This window comes from Podarcis gaigeae (assembly GCF_964106915.1).
Source record: "Podarcis gaigeae genome assembly, chromosome: 7".
NCBI lineage: Eukaryota > Metazoa > Chordata > Lepidosauria > Squamata > Lacertidae > Podarcis > Podarcis gaigeae.
Genome location: NC_139683.1, coordinates 78,315,218 through 78,337,214, shown reverse-complemented (window position 1 = coordinate 78,337,214; position 21,997 = coordinate 78,315,218). Strand labels below are relative to the sequence as shown.

Sequence of the window (21,997 nt, the reverse complement as noted above, 5' to 3'; positions counted from 1 at the left end):
GCTCGGCGCGAACGACTCCCGGGGCCAGCGGCTGAGACAGCGGAGGAGGAGGCGGCGGCGGCGGCGGCTCCGAGCCGGCCGAGGTGGGCTGTCCGGCCGGCGGTGGCCTGAGGAGGAGGAGGAGGAGAGGGGGGCGGGGAGAGGAAGCAAGCACAACAAACAAACGGGCTGACAAGAGGCGGGCGCAGCAGAGAGAAAAGCAAGCAAGCAGCCCCTCCTCTCACCCCCCTTCCGCGAAAAAGGAGAATTGGGGAGGGAATTAAAGGCATCACACAGCGCTCGGCTGACCTCTCTCTGGGGTTCCTCCCCAATGCCTCCAGGATTAAGCGCCTGGTCTTCCATAAGCTGCTAAAATAGTCTTTTGCTCGTGGGGGTGGGGAACATAATGCCAGGACCGTTTCTCACTAGTGGAACTCGTCTTCTGATGCAGTGCACAAGTCTGCTTTCCTTGCACAAGTCTACTTTTTTATTTAAAAAAATTGCTCCCTTATATACCAGGGCCGTTTCTCATCAGTAGAACACGTTTTCAGATGCATTGCACAATTCTGCTTTCCTTGCACAAGTCTACTTTTTATTTTTTTAAGAGCTCCCTGAAAACCTGACTCGCGTCTACTCGGAAGCAAACGCCGCTATGACCACGCATAGCATTGCAGTCTTAGCCAAGCGCCTAAAGGCGCTATGATGGCGTTTGCCTTTTAAAGTGACCCACGTTCCATCATTTATTCCCCTGCCGTCCAAGCGTGGGGGGAAAAGCAAGCCAAAATTGCTCTTGGGCATACTTTGGGTCATGGGAAATCAATAGCGCCCTCAGCTTCCAAGAAACACCTTCGCAATTGTCAGGAGTGATGGTGTCTTATCTACACCAGCCTTCAAAGCAATTCAGTTTCCCCCAGGGAATCCTGGGACTTGTAGTCCACTGGGGCTCTGTTTGAGGGAGAATGATTAGCACCTTCAGCAAACGGCACCTCCCAGGTGGAAGGCAGCTCGGAGTGTTAAATTGGTGTAAAAACAATGTCAAGGTGTGGATAAGCGGCAGGTCGCCTTATCCAAGGAACTGAACCAGCATCTAAGCAGGCAAGTAGGAGAGAGTGGAGCCATGCCGGCATAGTAGACACAAGAGTACTGTCTGCAATTTGAATAAAGCATCTCTTATTTCCCAGCCTCCAGAGCTGGAAAGGTCTCTTTGGAATGATTTAAGGCTATGTGCAAGAACCTAATTGTTAGCTTGCAAGAACTCTGTGATATGTAATCATAGGAGCAGCCCAAGTCGTTTTGCTGCCTGAGGCAAAGGAAAAGAGGGTGCATTCCCCATTCTGTGCACGAACTCTGACTAGACTGCTAGTTGACTTTTGCTTCAGCACTGGTGATGGAGCAGTCATCCACTGTACCCTAGGGCAACAAACTAGCTTAGGGGCTGCAGGGCAGAACACAAGGCACACAATTCAAAACCCTGTTCTACCCTTAAGAATTTGCTGCCTGAGGCAGCTGCTTCACTCTGCCTCATGGCTATGTGTGCTATATAATAATAATTTATTATTTATACCCCACCCATCTGTCTGGGTTTCCCCAGCCACTCTGGGCGGCTTCCAGTAGAATCTTAAAAAACAATGATTCATCAAATGCTAAAAGCTTCCCTAAACAGGGCTGCCTTCATATGTTTTCTAAAAGTCTGATAGTTGCTTATTTCTTTGACATCTGATGGGAGGGCGTTCCACAGAGCAGGCGCCACTACCGAGAAGGCCCTCTGCCTGCTAAGGTTAACATCAGATTTATTTTTATTGCTGTGAAAAATGCAATAAAGATTTTAAATATTTAAAAAGAGACTTCCGGGTCGGCGCCATCGCCGAATGGCGGGCTCCCTCCGAGCTCCGGAGGGAGCCGGCTTGGCAGGGGCTGGGTCCTACCGCACCGGCGATGCGGGGACCCTTAAAAACCACGGCCAGATTGAGGCCGTGGACATGGAGACTCGGCTGGCACCGTTAGCGCTCTCCCGACTCGTGAAGGAGCCTTTTTAAAGGCTACGGATCGGGTGCCGGGGAGAAGCGTGGTGCTTTGAGTTCTCTGCTATCCCTGCCGAGCGCAGCCGCATGCCATCCGGCGGAGAGCGCTGACTTCTTCTATTGAAAATTCGGCTCTAAAGAAGAACCCGTGAGTAATTGGAATATGGACTAAAAAAAAGGGGGATAAATTTTTAAAATTCGGAGCGAACGGGGGAGGTGGAAAAAAGGAAGTCAGCCTACCCCTAAATTGTAGAAGAGCCAAAACAAAGGACTGGACAACTAAGATCGAGTGTAACCTTATCTTGCCGAATCAGCAACTTCGCGAGGGAAAATTATAAGATTGAGCTGGAGGAGAAAAGTGGAATTGTTTTCAAAAAAGCAACCCCCCCGGAATCCCTGGAGCGATTCGTGAAACTGCCTGGAGAAAAGTGATGGAGGTTTTGACAGCTGTCAAAGAGCTGTCAAAAAGGAAGATTAAAATAGAGACTTTGTTATGAGGACTTTGCCGGTTATATTTGTTACAAATTGAATACAAACTGTTTTAAATATCGGTCAACAAGCTACTTGGTCTGGTGGATGTGATTCTGGAAGGGAACTTTGTTACTGCAATCCACCTAGAGGAGCTGAGGGACATTGCATGTGTTTTTCACAGGAAATGTGAACAGTTGAATGGAACTTTCAATCTCCTGGGAAACTGCAGGAATGGAACACTATTTTGTCTACAGAGGTCTACATACTACAGGAAACAATGGAACTATTTGTTGGAAAATGAAAGGAACATGATGCAATGCTTTGCTCCATGAATAACAAACCTCTGCAGAGACACTAGAAACTTTTGGAAAAAGAACATTTCTGTGGGAGAACAGAGAAATAAAAAGGAGGAGAATGATTGATAAGAACAAGGAAACAACAAGAACTGGACAGAACTGGGGGAACATTTGGGATATTCAGGTTTGACAAGCTTATGGATACAAAATTGGAGTTTTTACTCCTGGATATAAAAACCTGGATAGAAGAAATGGGCCCTTATTTGATAGACTCCTTCTACGATTGGACATCCGTAATTAAAGACTGGCAAAGAACCGGAGGGACATAGTGTAATGTGGGAACTCCAGGAAGATATTAGAAGTGGAGGGATAGGTGAAACGCAAAGGGGAAAGAGGGGAGGGAAAATTGGAATCCAAAGGCTGTAAAATTATTATTCATATTTATCTTATTTTCATCTGTACTATGTTTGAAAGGGGGAAACTCGTGGAAGGGTATAGATCGATCTTAGGGGATGAGAATTTGGATAAATTGGGTTATTGATGAAGAGTGTAATTTGGGGATAAGAATTTGTTGAATTTAATTGCTTATTTGGAAGATTTGGAACACAAGAGGGGGTAGGGAGGGGAAGTCCTAGTTATTGGCAATAGATTGGATTTAATTTGTTTTGATTTGTTTTAATTTGGAAAACTTTAATAAAAATTATTATAAAATAAATAAATAAATAAATATTTAAAAAGAAAGGGATATTTGGGACTCTACTTCTTTTTGTGATGTGTTTTGGGATGTAAGTAGCCACCATACTTTGCATCTCATTCAAGCTTGGGGCAGGCTTTGTTGGTTTTTAAGTTTTGTTGCAGGGAAGTCGCTATGATATACTAAATGCCCCTGCAACATTTGTTGTGACATAGTAACAACATACTATTCATTTACTGTGAATAGTAAAGGTAAAGGGACCCCTGACCATTAGGTCCAGTCACGGATGACTCTGGGGTTGCGGCGCTCATCTCGCTCTATAGGCCAAGGTGCCGGCATTTGTCCGCAGACAGCTTCCGGGTCATGTGGACAGCATTACTAAGCTGCTTCTGGCGAACCAGAGCAGCGCACGGAAACACCGTTTACCTTCCCTCCGGAGCGGTACCTATTTATCTACTTGTACTGGTGTGCTTTCAAACTGCTAGGTTGGCAGGAGCAGGGACCGAGCAATGGGAGCTCATCCTGTCGCAGGGATCTGAACTGCCAACCTTCTGATCGGCAAGTCCTAGGCTCTGTGGTTTCACCCACAGCACCACCCACGTCCCTACCTGTGAATAGGTCTCCTCAAAATTTAGAGCCCCCACCTTCTAACTGAAAATGAATTGATTTAGTTAAAATCATTTGGTGAGGGGAAATTCCTTTGTCATCTTGGAAATGAAATTGGCTAGACCCTCTGTTTCTTGGGAGAGGAGAAGGCGATGCTTCTCGTTTTTCTTTTCAGTGTCACAGAAGGCACAGAGGGAGAACTGAGGCATGCCCTCATCTGTATTTCTCTGCCAATATTGGGATACCTGGAATTCTAAGGTCTTATATATATAAATCATAAATTTACAAGGCAAACACATACATAAGTATATAAACCACATGTCTGAAATAGTACAGGAGAGCAATCCTGAAGCCATTTTGACGCTTCCAGTAAACTCAGATATACTCTCTAGTGAAGAAGGAAATGGGAAAACCTCCCCATTGTCTCTTTGCTCACAAATCCTGTCTTAAGGGCATATCTGTGTATGAATAAGGTGAGGATGTAACCTGGATTCAGGACCAACACGGCTACCTATCAGGAACTAAGTATTTAGCATCTCAAAAGGAATGGCCAGACTGGCCAGGTAAAGCAATCAAGTGACCATTATCAGTATCCTGCCAGACAGGATTTCTGTTGTAGACTGCCCACTGTTATGTATTTCTGCTGTAGCCAACTCCTGTGATGTATGTATGATGTTTTAAGGGGTGTTCTTGAGCTACAGGGCGGGCAATTTCAAAAGCTTATATAAGGGTTTGCACACCATCGTTCTGGGTCCCTCTTGCCTCCTGCGTGTGGTAGTGAGTACCCTGTTGCAACAGTTAATAAAGACCAGGCTTACTAGCTGCTTTGCTTCTCAATATTCTCTGGTTGGCCTCTGTTATTTCCTACCGATAGAGAACCTACGTAAGGACTCTATACAGGCTCATGGATACCCGATAAGGGAAAGGCAGCAGTTTTTTTCTTATAACACTGTCATTGTATAACCAGGTTAAGAAATTCACTGCCACACAACTTGGGGATGGCTTTAGCAAGAATTAGGCAAATTCATGTAGGATAGGTTATCAGTGGTTATTAGCCATGATAATTAAACTGAACCGCCACATTCAGACGATGCATATCTTTGTGTGCCAGATGGAGTGATGAACAGGGTTTGGCCAACTTATGTGGCTTGCCGCTATTGGAAATAGAATATTAGACCATTGCATATTTCTGCATGGGGCGGGGGAAGGGTTGCTATTATAATTGCTCTTTTCCATATGTACATTATTTCATCTGCCTTTGCTTGGCCAACAATGCAATCCTTTTTAAAACAAAACAAAACCCCGAAAGCAAGTATTCTAGACTGAAAGCAATATGGAAGAGCACCCACAAATCAAAAGAAATGTGACAAGGAAAGCTGTTGTGGGCACACTGTAAATCAAACCACTCCTTGGCAGTTGTGATTGTGGATGAGAGGATTCAACTTCAACTCATGGAATTGGAGGGAGATTTTCTGTCCACTGGAAATAAATTATACTGTGAAAACAGGAGCGTATGGAAGATGGGGAGGGGGGGCGTATTCCAAAAAGTGATAGTCCTTGTGGATAGCTATCCATTTCTGCATTTTGTGACAATGTGCACGCCCTACCCTTTGTGAGCAATCTCTTTCTCACACACAAATTCTTGCAGCTGTCTCTTCCTGAGTGCAACCCAGTTACTTATTTATTTACAAGACATACCAGAAAATGAGGGTGGGGTGGACTTGTGGTAGAGTTGGACCCTTCCTCAGGATCCAGCCCAGGTATAAATTTGCATACAATTGAAAACAGCAGATTGTTCAGCACATCTGCACAGGAGGTCTTAGATCTTCCTACCAGTTATGCAGTGCTGTGCGAAGTTTTGCCTAAACCTTGTAATTTAAAAGAAAAAGAGGAGGGAGGAGAGAAAGAAAATCCTCAACAGATGCTCCCTATTAAAAATTTCAATTATGTGCCTGAGCCCCTTCTGGAACAGCAAAGAATAGAATGTACCTCTTATCTCCCAACATAGACTGCATTCCAGTTTTTATCGGGGATCTTAGGCTCAAGAGATCATCTGTGGCTGTTAATCTGGTAACATTAAAATCCTCTAATAACAGCATGCTGGAGTGAGAGATAGCTGAGGACTCTGTTGAAAGGCGCACTCTGATTTCAGATACATTTCCACATCCCTGCCTGCCCTTTGCCTTTTTCTTTCTTGATCAGGCAGAGGATTTATCTGAAACATTAAAGAATGCCCCAAATGCAAGAAGTTGGAACTGTAGTCTGAGTTATTCAAACCAAAGTTACTCAAACATTGCATTTTTAGTTCCAGTCACAACAAAAGCGGGCAGTGCCACAATATACAGTGAAGCTGACCAATTACAAAAAGTGTTTATGTGTGTGTACACACACACACACACACACACACACACACACCTAGCATTAGTTCTTGTCAGCTGCAGGAGGTTTCAGGCAGTTTTTTCCCCCTTATGTTCCTCCCAAAAGAGAATTGCTGACAATCTGTCTCCTGAAGAAGTCTCTGCAATCTCAGGCATACATATTCAGAAGTCAATCTTATTGCATTAATAGGATTTCCTTCGGAGTAAAAATATTTAGGATTGGGGCGTCTTACATACACATTTGAGCAAATGTCAATCATTATAGTGGTTATGACACAACATACCAAATTCTGTTTCAGTTGGGAGTGTGTGAGAGATTTGGATGAATTTTGAATCCTGAGGCAAAGTGAGGTCCGATGGATTTGGGACTTGTCAGAGGTGAAGCAGGTTTACTACAAGGTGGCACTAGTTGAAGGAGGGACCTCTGAAGGGGATGTTAACAACAAAGTAGGAAGAAATTTATAGTTTTTTTTTACATCAAATGAATGTATAAAAAGAGGGGGGGGGGTCTTCCACGGATCTGTATTGGGACTGGTGCTTTTAAACTTGTTTACAAGTGACCTCTACAATTCTATGATTCTATGATCTAAGGTTAGAGGTAAACAATGAGGTGGCCAACACTGTTTAGAGTAGCATAAGGCCAAAAAAAAAAAGCCAAAAGGCTCCAAAAAAGATCTCTCCAAAATGGGGAAATGGGCAATTAAATGGCAAATGTTGCTCAGTGGTGATGCTGGCAGTGATTGATCAAGAAAGGTCATGGTGGACAGCTCAATGAAAATATTGACCCAGTGTCTGACAGCTATGAAAATACTAATTCCATGTTGCGGATCCTTAGAAAAAATAGAACTGTTGATATAGAAATCTGTGGTACGACCACATTTGGAATACTGAGTACAGTGGCTGCATTTTTTTTTTTAAGGGGGAGAAAGGATATTGTAGAATTGTCAGTGGGCTGGAGTCCACTGGGTTGTTGCTGGCTTTGTTTAGGGGAAAAATGCAAGTAATGGGCAACTTGCAGGAGGTGTAAAAATTAACGCATTATGTTGAAGATATGGATTGAGACATAATTCTTCTCTCATAACACTACAATCCGGGGTCCCCCATTGAAGCTGAATTGACAGAACAGACAAAAGGAAGTACTTTTTCAGAACATACATAGATAAATGGTAGCATGCTCTACTGCAGGATGTGGTGATGGCTACCAGTCTAAATAGCTTTAAAAGGGCCATGGGGCAGACATATTCATAGAGAATAAGCCAATATGTAGTTGCTAGTCGTGAGGGGCATATGCTACCTCGAGGATCAGGGACTGCATGTTTCTGAATTCCAGTTGCCAGGGAACAACAGCTAGAGAGGCTGATTTCTTTCATGTTGTTGTTGTTGGCTTCCATAGGCATCTTGACCACTGTGAGAAACAGGATGCTGGACTATAGGGCATTGGTCTGATCCAGGAGGCATGTTCTTTATCCTCCACATCCACATATAACACCAGTCCTGAAAGACCTATATTGGCTCCCAGTAAATTTCCGGGCACAATTCAAAGTGTTGGTGCTGACTTTTAAGGCCCTAAATGGCCTTGGCCCTGTATACCTGAAGGAACTTCTCTACCCCCATTGTTCGGCCTGGACACTGAGATCCAGCACCGAGGGCCTTCTAGTGGTTCCCTCACTGTAAGAAGTGAAGCTACAAGGAACTGGGCAGAGGGCCTTCTCAGTAGTGGCACCCACCCTGTGGAACCCTTTTGCATCAGATGTCAAGGATATGAGCAACCTTTAGAAGACATCTGAAGGCAGCCCTGTATAGGGAAGCTTTTTAATGTTTTATTATGTTTTCATATACATAGGAAGTTGCCAAGAGTGGCTGGGGCAACCCAGTCAGATGGACAGGGTAGAAATAATAAAATTATTTATATTATATTATATTATTATATTATATTATATTATATTATATTATATTATTATATTATAATATTATAGATTACCAGAGGCTGGATATCCATCACCTCTGTCTTGCTAGGAAGATTCCAGAGACATCATCTGACTGGTGCTGGAAACGACTGATGGACTAGATGGAACTTGGTCTGCTCTCACAAGCCAGTTCTTACATTTGTGCAACTTGGAAAGTAATCTACACCAGGTATATTTAAGAAAGAGAAATATTTGTCCCAAAGTTAATATTCCATTTTAAAAGAAATCCTAGTAAGTGAATGTAGCTTAGCGTTAAGAAAACACTAGGTGGAAAGTGTTAAGAAGCCTTAACTGAAGATTTCAGTCTTCTACTGTGCTTGTAATACAATCTCTAGGCAATACAGTGTGAGACTTGATGTAGATAAATGGATCAGCCTACCAGTGATAAGAAGTGTCAGTCATTTAATTCCTCAGGAGCAAAATAAATGTGCGATTTCAGATGTCATGCTGTGGACATACAATTACTATTCCTGTTACCAGCCTTTCTACAATAAACTGCATTATGCCCTATGAATTAATATGGTCCTGCACAGTATCTCTTAACAGTGTGAAGCAGATAAGCTGAAAGCACATTTAACACATTTGTATGTGTTCTACTGTACACATATTGTACTTTTTTATGCCATTATATAGAATACAACTGTGCTTTAAGGAAGATTACAAAACTGTTCTGTAAATGAAGTTGTATATGTAGCGAACATTCAGTGAAAGGACTAATCCTGTTCCATTTTAGGTCAGAAGCAAAATTCCCATGATTGTAACAGAGGCAGAAAAGGGCACTGAAATTCCTTATCAGAAATGATATGTCTGAAGCCTTTCCTGCTTCACAGAGGCAAGAAAAAGCCTGGCAAGTAGAAGATATGCTGTAGCTCCTCGCAATTTTTTGCCAAGAAAGAGACACTGCAATCACTAGATGCAATGTTCAAAGATGCAAGTGATTTGTATTTGCAAGATACTTTGACAACTTATATGATAAAGTTAAATCCCATTTCTTCACCCAGTATAATTGTTATGGATCAAATGCATAGTAGGGGCTACTCTTGGATCCAGCTCTTTGCCAGTTTAGGTGATGATCCATCTACAACATTATATTTGTAGCAATAGCCTGGCTTCAATGAGTTGGTAATCTCCCATCCGGATTACTGTGCAGACTATGAAGAGATAGAAAAAGCCTCTTCAAAATGGGTTACTAGGCATCAAGATAGCGAGTAAGGTAAGTGGAATCGTAGAATTGTAGAGTTGGAAGGGACCACGAGGGAACATCTAGTCCAACTCCCTGCTGTGTAGGAATCTTTTTGCCAAACATGGGGCTCAAACCCATGACCCTGATTGCCTTCATTTAATGGACAGGATGGCCCGCAGACAGCTTCCAGGTCCTATGGCCAGCATGACTAAGCCGCTTCTGGCGAACCAGAGCAGCGCACGGAAACGCCGTTTACCTTCCTCCCGGAGTGGTACCTATTTATCTACTTGCACTTTGACATGCTTTCGAACTGCTAGGTTGGCAGGAGCAGGGACCGAGCAACGGGAGCTCACCCCGTCGCAGGGATTTAAACCGCCGACCTTCTGATTGGCGAGTCCTAGGCTCTGTGGTTTAACCCACAGTGCCACCCTTAGAGACTAACTAAGTTTGTTTTTGGTATGAGCTTTCGTGTGCATGCACACGAAGAAGTATCTGAAAAAGTGTGCATGCACACGAAAGCTCATACCAATAGCAAACTTAGTTGGCCTCTAGAGGTGCTACTGGAATGAATTTTTTTTATTTTGTTAGGAAAGGAAACTCAGCCTATAGCAACTGTGGAAAAAGCAAATGCCCAGGTAGTAATTATTAGGAAAGGGATTGAGGATAAAACGAACAGCATCATAATATCTTAATACAAATCTATGGTGCAACCATACTTGGAATACAGTGTGTAAGAACTGTGGTTGCTCCATTAAAAAAAAAAAAAAATGTTAGAGCTTGGAAATGTACAGAAAAAAGCACTAAAATCAAGTGCCGGGAACATGTAAATAACTGAGTAAAGAAGAAGAAGCTAACGGGACATGCTGCATAGGCATTTTTCTCCCTCTCTAATAATAATAATAATAATAATAATAATAATAATAATAATAATAATAATAATTTATTTATACCCTGCCCATCTGGCTGGGTCCCCCCAGCCACCCTGGGCGGCTTCCAACAAAACACTAAAATACAATAACCTATTAAACATTAAAAGCTTCCCTAAACAGAGCTGCCTTTAGATGTCTTCTAAAGGTTTGGTAGTTATTTTTCTCTTTGACATCTGGTGGGAGGGCGTTCCACAGGGCGGGTGCCACTACCGAGAAGGCCCTCTGCCTGGTTCCCTGTAACTTGGCCTCTCGCAGTGAGGGAACCGCCAGAACGCCTTCGGAGTTGGACCTCAGTGTCCGGGCAAAACGATGGGGGAGGAGACGCTCCTTCAGATATACTGGACCGAGGCCGTTTAGGGCTTTAAAGGTCAGCACCAACACTTTGAATTGTGCTCGGAAACGTACTGGGAGCCAATTTAGGTCTTTCAAGACCGGTGTAATATGGTCTCGGCGGCCGCTCCCAGTCACCAGTCTAGCTGCCGCATTCTGGATTAACTGTAGTCACCTTCAAAGGTAGCCCCACATAATGTTAGAACTCAGGGTCGTCTCAAATAAAATTTGTGGGGGGTAGATTCTGCACAGAAAAAAGAAAAGGCATTTCTTCACATAGTTTCTGGGACTTACTGCTACAGGGTACGGCAGTGGCCACTCGGATAGCTTTAAATGGCAGTTGAACAAACTCATTCAGAGGCCCCCAAATAACAGCTGCCAGGGGATGATCTGCTTTTGGGGAAGGCATCTGGGTGGCCAATGTAAAACAGGAAGCTAGACTAGACAGGCTCTTTTTAAAATACAGATCTTTCGAAATATGCAGGCTTTGTACAGTACATTGAATTCTATGAGCTCCTGTACCTTCCTGGGACTGTCTCTGTTCAAACTGACTTCAATAACAGAACGTTCCACAAGGAGCCACAGAGACCATGCACCAGTGATAAATTCATATCTAGTCTTCTTCGGTTGAGACGCAGGAAGGAGGAACATCCCCACAAGCATAATAGCCATGGTTTGTGCTTTATTTTGTTTTCTATCATGAACTGTAGGTCTCTCCCACTTACACTAATGAATGGACTGAACACTGTTACATCGCTTTATAGTGCAGCTGCTGTTAAATGTTTAGATCTACTGTGCTTTGTATAAAATGTAAAATAATGTTCAGATCTACTGTGCTTTGTATAAAGTGTCATTGTGAGTTTAAAAGTAAGTCCATTCATCTGAAGGAATCCTTACCCAAATGCTATGTAACGCCGTCCCAAGATTGCAATAATCTTTTGAAAAAATATATATATTAGATGTTTCGCAAAAGAGCAATGTTATAAAGAAAGCACAATGATGACTTTGCTTGTGGGAATATTGTTTTAAGGTACAGAAAATTAAGAGTACTTCCTGTTCAGAGCAGGGGTTTTTTTGTTGTTGCAACTGCTGGGGTTCCTATTCAGCAAGTGCAACAAGAAGGCTGCAATTCTTACAGAAGGTATGTTCAAGGGTAGGAGAAAACCAAGTATACAGCTGGAGGTGTCTTTGAGGTTCCTCCTGCAACTGCCTGCATGGCTGAATAGGCAAGCTGCTTTTCCCTTTGAAATCAGCTTGCTTATTTGGATATGTGAGTGCCTGCAGTAAATGCTAAAGAGACACCCCTGCAGGCAGACATGTGCACATAGCCCTGCCAGACTGCTGCCTAACCAAACAACAAAGTGGGGTTTATGTACAAATTGCATCTTTGAGAAAAATCGCACCAAACTATTTTTTTTTTTTTAAAAATGTTGTTTTCAGTATTCTGTTTATAGCGAAGAACAACACATAAAGAAACATCTTTATTTACCGTATTTTTCACTCTATAGGACACACTTTTCCCCCTCCAAAAATTAAGGGGAAATGTGTCTGCGTCCTATGGAGCGAATGCAGGCTCCTTGGCTTCAGCAAAAGGAACCCGAAGCCTCCGGAGCGCAGTGGGAACTCGTGGTGCACTCCAAAGGCTTCAGGGATAGCCGCCTGAAGCCTTCGGAACACAGCGGGAGGTCCCGCTGCGCTCCGGAGGCTTCGGGTTCCTTTTGCTGAAGCTGGGAGAGCAAGACTCTCCTGGCTTCAGCAGAGAGGGAGAGCTGCACAGCGCCCCTTCAGCCAAGCAGGAGGAGAAATGGAAGGGGCTCCATTTCTGCTGCCGCTTCGCTGAAGGGGCACTGAGCAGAGAGGGGGAGAATTTTTTTCCCCTTGTTCTCCCCCTCTAAAACAAGGTGCCTCCTATGGTTGGGTGTGTCCTATAGAGTGAAAACTACAGTAACTGAAACTGTAGGATAGTGGGAGACAGCAGTGGATGAAGTCAGGGCCAGCCCCAGGGTGAGGCAGCATGAGAAAGCTGGCTCAGGTAGCTGATGCTGAGAGGGAGGGAGAAGACAGAGCTCTGAGTGCCCTGTAGGCTGCCCTGTAAAATTCAGCAGGGTAGCCTGCTGCCCTCAAGTGCAGTGCAGGATAGTGTCCTTTCAGTAGTAAGGGTGTAAGATGCAACTGCTAGTCTATTTGGCTTCTGTGGGTGCCTTGGGGGAGGTAGCCATCTTGTCCTTTGCCGCAGGCAATGATAGGTCGTGAGGTGGCCCTAGATGAAGTGGTGGAGTGGCAGCTGAGTTGCTGCTGTTTTCCTGAGCAGGAGTGGCAGGGAGGTCTGTGCGGTGCAAATGAACGGGAAGCATTGGATAGGCTCTGCTGGTGCATTTGCACTTCCACTAATCTCCCCAGTCCCACTCCATAAGCAGCAGCAACTCAGCTGCCTGGAGGTCAGGTGAGCGTTGCTGCCCCATCATGGCATCATCGGCTGGTGCAGGAAGAAATCTTACAGTGAAAGCCCTCAGTCAAATGTGCGCTGAAGCTCTGTGTGAGCGGAGGCTACCCCTCTCACTGCCACATGGGCAAGGCCATTGCATGCGCAGAGGTGTCGGGCAATCCCCACTTACACAGATTTTCATATGTGCACAAAAACACCTAGATATGGTATTGAGGAGAGTGCAGATACTAAATTCAGAACTGAGACTTTGTTTGATTTTTTACACAAAGCATTTAAAAGTTTCTATCCTTGTTTTAGATTAAATTAGCATAAAGCATCCATAATTTTGCAAGGTGGGGAATGTGAAGGGCTTTGAAATCGCCGTTAGGGACTACAGTTAAATTATCATTAGCATTTTCGAAAAATGTAGGAGGCTGCATGTGTTCCAGATTCTTTTTTTGAATTAATGTTGCCAAAGCTTCTGAAATATATGTACTTTCCTCCCATGGTTTTACTTGTAACACTTGCAAGTCTAGCAGTTAAGTTAATCAAAGGCTACATTTATTTACAGCTCCCTTGCATCCTAGAAATATGCCAAATTCATGAAACCTATCACCACAATTATGCTCAGGCTAATGAAAATTGGATATATTGCAGAAGCTGGTGGGTTTCTTTTGCCAAGATATTCTCAAGACTTTTTATGCAATTACAACCTTACCCGTAGGCAACTCTCAGTATCTCAAAACAAATGAATAATAAAAAGTCTAGCAAGAGAATGCCAAAAATATTTGTTATTGTCTCCAAATTTGCTACTGCATAGACTTGTCCCATACAGACAGCAGGTTTGATAATAATGTCATCAAATCCATGAAAATAAAAGGAAAAAAACTCAGTAGAAACGGCTTCACAATTAAGCCCCAACTGTGTCTGCAATGTGCAACAATGATTCAAATTTGCAATATGCCACTTGATGCCTTAGAATGTGGAACATGATGAGATTAAAGGAGAAATCCTAAACATGGAAAGCCAGTGTAATTTATGCTGCTTTAATTTACACCAGATCCAAGCTCTGTTCAGGAGCAGGACTAAGCCTAAGCCTTTAAAATACTGTTTGAGGTACACCACCATTTTTTTGCCAGTGTATCTCCTGCGCAATGTAGCCCCTTCCCCAGGAATGCCCATTTTTCAGGGTTTACACTGGTGTAAATTCTGCTGGTCTTGGCTGATGTGGCTTAGCCCCACCTGAGCCAGGATGAAGAAGTTACACTGATGTATCTCTGGCTTAGCTGGGGTTGCAAACTTGCCAGCTGGGCCAGAGATCTCGCTCATCTTGGCAGATCTAGGGTTGGGATTCTGCTCTAAGCCAATTATAGAAAATGCACACAGAATGCACAATTCTTTGGGATTGCATTTTGAAAATAATGTGTCAGCTATTTCTGTGTAGGTAAAGCATGGTCTGCAGAGGTACCCACAGAAGTAAAGGTGCAGATTATACACATTCCTAATTGTGATAGTGCTATATAAGTGGATTAGTAAAGGTAAAGGGACCCCTGACAGTTAGGTTCAGTCGCAGACGACTCTGGGGCTCTGGCGCTCATCTCGCTTTACTGGCCGAGGGAGCCGGCTTTTGTCCGCAGACAGATTTTTCCGGGTCATGTGGCCAGCATGACTACGCCGCTTCTGGTGAACCAGAGCAGCATACGGAAACACCATTTACCTTCCTGCTGGAGCAGTACCTATTTATCTACTTGCACTTTGACGTGCTTTCGAACTGCTAGGTTGACAGGAGCAGGGACCGAGCAACGGGAGCTCACCCCGTCGCGGGGATTCGAACCCACACATAAATAAGTCATGATAAAATTAAAGATTAATAAACATCTCCTAAACTAATGTATAAACACAAGAACGTTGTCATTTTGTTCTGCTGAATTATTCCTTTAATATTGCATTGATGTTATTAGCTGTATTCCACACAAACATAAATTATAAACTTAAACTCTGTAAGCAAAACCACGTGTGCGTGAGATTCATCTTCAACCAGAATATGCCCTTCAAAACGGTACTTGGTATAAATGAATCCTTCTCAAAACATACCTGGCTATAGTTCTGTATCGCAGCTCTGGCTTGACTGCTGCGGGCTGGAAGCTGTGAGGCTGCTGAATCACCGAGGGCAAGGGTCTGGTTGCTATGGTAGCTAGATGGATACTGGAAAGACCCTTCGGGTTTGGAATTGAGCTGAAGTGCACTCTGGGATAGAAGGTTGGGCCCTGTGTTGAAAGCAATTTGGAGCAGTCAGTGAGCACCACAACGGAGAGAAAGAATGCATTTATCACATTTGATTCCTGCTTTCTGCAGCTTGTCATTTCGGCAATAAGATCGGGTCCTGTAATTTAAAGTGGCACTTATTACTTAAACATCATTATTTTGTCTTTCTCAAGAAGAGCACAGTATGTTGAGCAACTAAAAAGTGTTACTTCATTGAACTTAATGGAGGGGGGGGAGGGGAAAAAACCTAACCTCATTTTGCGACATGAAATAGACTGGGCAGGGCAGAACGAAGCACTGCAAGAAATAGGAGACTGCTGCTGAAAGTACTGTAGCAGGCAGCCCAGTACCAAGTTCTCCCTCCTGCTCTGTTCCACACTTTCATTTGATTGCATTCTGCTTCCCCTCTTTTCTGACACCATCACAACCCTAGCAGCCAGTGGTGTGGAATGAGGGTAGGAAAATGCACATTATGGCTGCATTCACAACATTCCCACGTTGCATTTTACTTTTCTAGTTTCGTGCCAGCCTTCCTCAGCCTAGATATTTTGAACTGCAACTCCCATAATCCCTGACCAACAAACCAATGTTAGAGATGGAGTGCTGGGTGGGCTACATGAACAATCAGTATGATCTAGCAAGGTTTCTCGTATGACTTAATCCTCCATCTCAATTGCCAAAGATTCTGTTAGCATGGAAAATCATGCCACATTCTTTGCTGGACCACCAAACCACAGCATTCTGAGCGAGATCTCAAGAACTAGTGTCCCATAGAGGCTCAGAAATGGACTACAAAGTCCTTGATTCAAATGTTGTCTATGCCGCAAACTCATCAGATGCTTTTAGGCAAGCCATATTACCCTTAGCCTAACTGGAATCTGAGAATCCAAACATGAATTTAGCTGTTACTGAGATAATGTTCATGAAAATATCGGAATCCTCTAAGGTGCTATAGAAACGCCAAGCATTATTATTTATTAGTGTTTTTATTAACCACCTCCTCCTTTTATTCTGCCCTTGAGAAAATGGGTTCAACTGTTAACTTCGTCTGAGGAGTGAAGCTCAGCACCCCAGAATTAATTTTCCCTATTTTCTTCTTCTCCTCATTGTATATATTATTATTTTTATTTCGATTATGGTAAGGTTTATCTTTTCTTCCTTTTCTGTTCCTTTTATATATATATATATATAAAAGCCAGGCTTTTTACTCAGATGGTAATGACAATGTAATGTCAGGTTATTTACATGATACCATATCATTACCAGATAAATGCACGATTAATTTGGTCCTCTAAATTACACTGCTTCTTATGCAGTAATTACTTTTAGATTTACTAAGCCTAATTACACAATAATCTGCTGAAGCTTGTAGCATATCTGAACACTCCATGTTATTTACTTGACTGGTACATGGTTCCTCCTGTGTGTGTGTGCATGCTATATGTTTCATTGCATTTCAATATGTATATTTATATTTCATTATATATGTTCATACAAATATTTCTGTTCTTTTAAATGATTGGGGGGGATTGATAGGGGCAGAAAGGTATAGAAGAAGAAAAAGCAAGACAGTGGAAGAAGAGACACAAATACAATCTGCCTAGGGAGCTGTTTTACTGCTGGGGTATTGCTTGGGCCAGGCTTGTTTTGGTATCTTTATTTTGTATCTTTGTTGTGATTTATGTGGAAATTGTTCAATTTGGTTTTGTACTTTTTGGTGTTTTATTTGTTGTTTATGACTAGGTTTCCTGTGTGTTAAGTTGTGGGTGAACATATCAGACAACACAGTGATTCTTCAAACAGCTCTTGTTTATTCACAGGCCAGAACAGAACTGAACTGAAGGGTTCAGTCAGCCTGCTTATATAGAGGTCCAGTACAACGTAACTGTAACAATTTTCTAAAACTATCCAATCACTGAATGTCACTTTCGATCCCTTATTTGCATAACTATCTACAGTATCCCCCTGCTGGCCCAGGGTGAGAACTTCAGTACATAACACTGTGTGTGTTTTTGTATTGTGGTAACATTTTCATGTTGTAAGGTGCCTTGAGCATGGTTTTAACCGTGGGAATGCAGCATACAAAGAAAATGATATGGAACATGCTAAAGTATAACTGATGACTCTCATTGCAAGCACTCTTTAAAGTGAAATGCATCATGCTGAAGTCCTGGAAAATGGATGGACTCTTGCTCTACCCATTTGTTTCTGGCAATGGATGCCTGGAGCAAGAGGAGATCTTCCCTTGAGATCTTCCAGAAAACCTGATCTGAAAATGGGAAGATATATCAAAATAGATAAACTTCACATGCACATTGCGTATAGTATCCCAAATTCCAAGCGGTGTCTTAAAAACTAATATGTATGTCATTTCTTTTTTTTCCTTTTAAATAAGACAGCATTATCACAGTCATTCTTTATTCTTGTAGGAATGTTGTGGGGATAATGGGAGATAGTTTACCATAAAAGGGAGGGAATGGAAAGTAAGTGTTAAAACATAAACAAACCCTGATTTAATTAAAAAGTTTAGTGGACATTACAAAGTCCAAGTGGTCCGTGTGTGTGTGTGTGTGTGTGTGTGTGTGTGTGAATAGTTTACTGTGAGCTTACCCACTTTGCTCCTCCCTCTTAGTAGATGGAGGAAGCAAATCGCCATCACTAGCATAGCATTATGTCCCAACCAGGGACCATCATTTGTCTCATTCCTAACTATATTCTGTAGTCAAAGTTTGTTCTTGATCATGGCTTGGAAAACAAAAACACAATCTCCAGTTAAGTGTGGTTTATTTTCTCTACGCTGCAGTGAGGAGGAGCAAAAAGAGCCCAGATCAGCACATTCAGGATAAACCATTTATAATGATTCACCATATTGGGCCAATCTGTCTATACTGCATGGCCCTTCTCCTTCCTCACCACACCCCAAGGGCACACAAACACATTTGAGGCTTTTCTGTCTATGTGAGCACTTCCTGTGCTTATTCCAGAGATAGGGACAAAAAGCAGGTATTGTATGGCAAGTTCTACAGGAGCTCTGTGTGAGACTGAGCTATATTTAAAACCCCCTGTTTGCAAGCTACTAAGTAGTCTCTTTAAAGAAAACAGACCATGGAGGATGTTTAGAGCAGTCATCTTATATGATTCACCTGTCAGGAACCCTTCCAGAGCTGGCTCACTACAGAAAAGCTTCAAGAATGATTTATTGTTACTGCTGCCTGCCATTCCCTTCACTCTTTTCTGCTATGCCACTTAGGAGTTACATAGGGCATGGAGGTGGGACTGGGAAATCTTCTGAAGACATTATCCATTAATAATAATAATAATAATAATAATAATAATAATAATAATAATAATAATAATAAATTATTTATACCCCACCCTCCCCTGCCAGAGCTGGGCTCAGGGCGGCTAACACCAATAAAATTACACTAAACACATAATGGGGGGGGGAGGGGAAAAAAACCAATTTAAAATAAAGGTTAAAATTTTAAAAGTAGCCCATAGATCAAAACCATAAGGGGAGGGAAACATAAGGGTCAGGCTGAGTCCAAACCAAAGGCCAGGCGGAACAGCTGTGTCTTGCAGGCCCTGCAGAAAGATGTCAAGTCCCGCAGAGCCCTAGTCTCTTGTGACAGAGCATTCCACCAAGTTGGGGCCACTACTGAAAAGGCCCTGGCCCTAATTGAAGGTTGGTGATGCCCTGCTCCCCCATTTTGTTGTTGGCGATTGCCTCCTATTGATTCAAATAAACAGGGGATCTCTGAGTTTGTTCTTCCCTGAAGGAATGGTGATGGGGAGAGGCAGAACGGACTGTGTAAGATAAAAGATCTGCTTCTGATCTCTTCCAAGGACAATCACAAGGAGGGACAAATATATCTGCATAGCTCTTTAAACAGATTTCTATATAATTCTCCCAGTTTTAGCTTTAGGTAAAGGTAAAGGGACCCCTGACCATTAGGTCCAGTCGTGACCGACTCTGGGGTTGCGGCGCTCATCTCACTTTATTGGCCGAGGGAGCCGGCGTATGTGGTCATGTGGCCAGCATAACTAAGCCACTTCTGGCGAACTAGAGTAGCGCACGGAAACACCATTTACCTTCCCGCCAGAGTGGTACCTATTTATCTACTTGCACTTTGACATGCTTTTGAACTGCTAGGTTGGCAGGAGCAGCGACCGAGCAATGGGAGCTCACCCCGTCGTGGGGATTCGAACCACCGACCTTCTGATCGGCAAGTCCTAGGCTCTGTGGTTTAACCCACAGCGCCACCCGGTGGTCGGTGGACCCCAGGGCGTCCGCATAACCTACCCAGCCGGTCCATGGCACATACCTATCAACTTTCTAGAGCATCCCATTTTGAGGGGTCATGGTCTTGTGTGAAAGAACAGCGCCCAAAAATGCATGAGATCATGGCCGGACGCAGCTTTCGTATGAGATTGCATTGCCCCAAAACACACATTTTGGGGCGCCATGTTGTGCTCGTGGGAAGCTGGTAATAATGTTTCTGCGACTCAAACAGAATGTCAGTCCAACAAACTTAAAACTTAATTGTACCCAAGGAATCCAGATAGATGATAAGTATATTGTGTAGATAATTTGAAGTGGTCTTTGTTGACACACACACTCACACTCACACTCACCACTGTATGAAACAGCATTTTATAACAACTGAAAAACATAAAACCAGACAGTAAAATAGGTAGAAAGTTAAAAACAAGTTAAAAGCAAAAAGAAATTAAAAACAAAAATCAACAGACTGTGTGTGGGGGTCTACCCTTAATTGCCTGCAGAGGCCTGGTGGAATATAAAAGTTTTCAGCAGCCGTTTAAAAGTTGGTGTGGAATGCACCCACTGGGTAGCAATGAATTTTGCGTATCTGCACAGTTTGTGTCAAGGGACACCAGTGCTTAGCTCAGGGAGCCATTTCAGCTGCATGAAATGATGATAAAAGCAACGACAACAATGGTGTCTTTGAGCTTCTGCAGAGTGCCTTCCTGCTATCGCTGGAAACCATAACCAGCCTGGAAGAGCTTCTAGACAAAGACCGTGGCTGAACCCAAACATTTCTCTCTGTCTCTCTCACGAAACGCTGTAATCAAGATTTAGAAAACAAAAGGGAAGAACTAATGCACAAAGGCGAACGAATGCCTCAGACATATTCCATGTGACTTTAATTAGAGCATTATATGTGTTAAGCAACCCCCACGGAGCAGTCTGTCAAGATCAACAGCACAAGGTTACCCTGAAACCTTTGCTGGATTATGAGAAGGAAATAACTCTCACTGATTAACAGACTGCTAGCTCAAAAGATGCCAGATTTAATCTTATTCTACCCTTTCAACCATCTGACAGGTGGTTATTTTTTAAAAATGAGAGAACATGGACTGAATTGGCTTTTTACACATCTAACGATGCAGATGCGGGCCTTTTGTTGTGCAGCCTTTTTAATTCGTTCAGAGGAAGCGACAGGTAGAAGAAAAACATAATAAAAATCAAGACCAAATGCTTTTTCAGACGCAAACATCTGCTTTGTTAGAGATTCTACAATAGAGATGGTTTTTGGAGTGTATTCACTGGGGAATTGCTGAAAGCACTCTATTAAACGGAGAGGCGAGTTGAAATGACTTAATAAAGTTTTGTATTGTACATATGCTGATTCCTTTCATTAAAATCAAATATGCCAGGCATCTGTTATAATAACTATCGCTTTAGAGGATCACGTATTCCCATAAGATGGCTTTAATTCTTACTTTAAAGCAGAGTTTGAAAGAGCTGGACCCCAGAACTTGTTCCCTGTATCATCAGTTCACCATGTGTATGCAAATAGCCAGAGAAAGTCCTTTGTTATCCATAAGATTCCTCAAACTTTAAATTTATTGGCAGGGGGAAAACCCCTCAATATTTTAAGAGCTACTTCATAGGTGAGTTTCTGTATATACATAAAAATGAAATGTTTGCATTCAGCGAGAAGGTGTGTATCAGCTAACATATGTATTACACAAATATGTGCACCCGCTAATATGCAAAAATCTCCTTTCTGATTGAACGTTTTACTGCAGTAGTTGTACCACAGCAGCCTGTTGCATAAAGGGAAAAGTTCTGTGCTGAACAGGGTGAGCTGAAAATGCACAATACATCTCTTCCTAGCCACTAATTTGAGCGATTATGTTTGGATAAACCATGGGCAATGGAAGAACATGGATGAAATAAACCACCTAGCACACCAGCGTCAACCTCAGGTAAGTTACCATGGGGCAGTAAATGTAGTTAAGAAACATCATCTCAAGAGTTAGTAATATTTTAAAATTGCTCATTTTATAAGTCAAATGTAAGCCATACACATATATTTTCATTTTAAGTTATACATATACATTCCACACATACCTGAACTTACAATTAAAAATACAAAGACAATTATTTACATGCAGAATTCCCCCACCCCCATGTTTAAACAGAAT

General features: G+C 42.7%; 1 pseudogene across 1 annotated transcript in view; it reads right to left on the bottom strand.

Moving 5' to 3' along the window:
• Nucleotides 1–21,997, bottom strand: part of LOC310849407 (catenin delta-2-like) — a 266,045-nt pseudogene that overhangs the window by 733 nt on the left and 243,315 nt on the right. Inside the window, exons 6-7 of the transcript XR_014568710.1 lie at nucleotides 15,374–15,546; nucleotides 3–107 (exon numbers count right to left, since the gene is read on the bottom strand). The product of XR_014568710.1 is annotated as a catenin delta-2-like (transcript). The remainder of the gene's footprint in view (nucleotides 1–2; nucleotides 108–15,373; nucleotides 15,547–21,997) is intronic.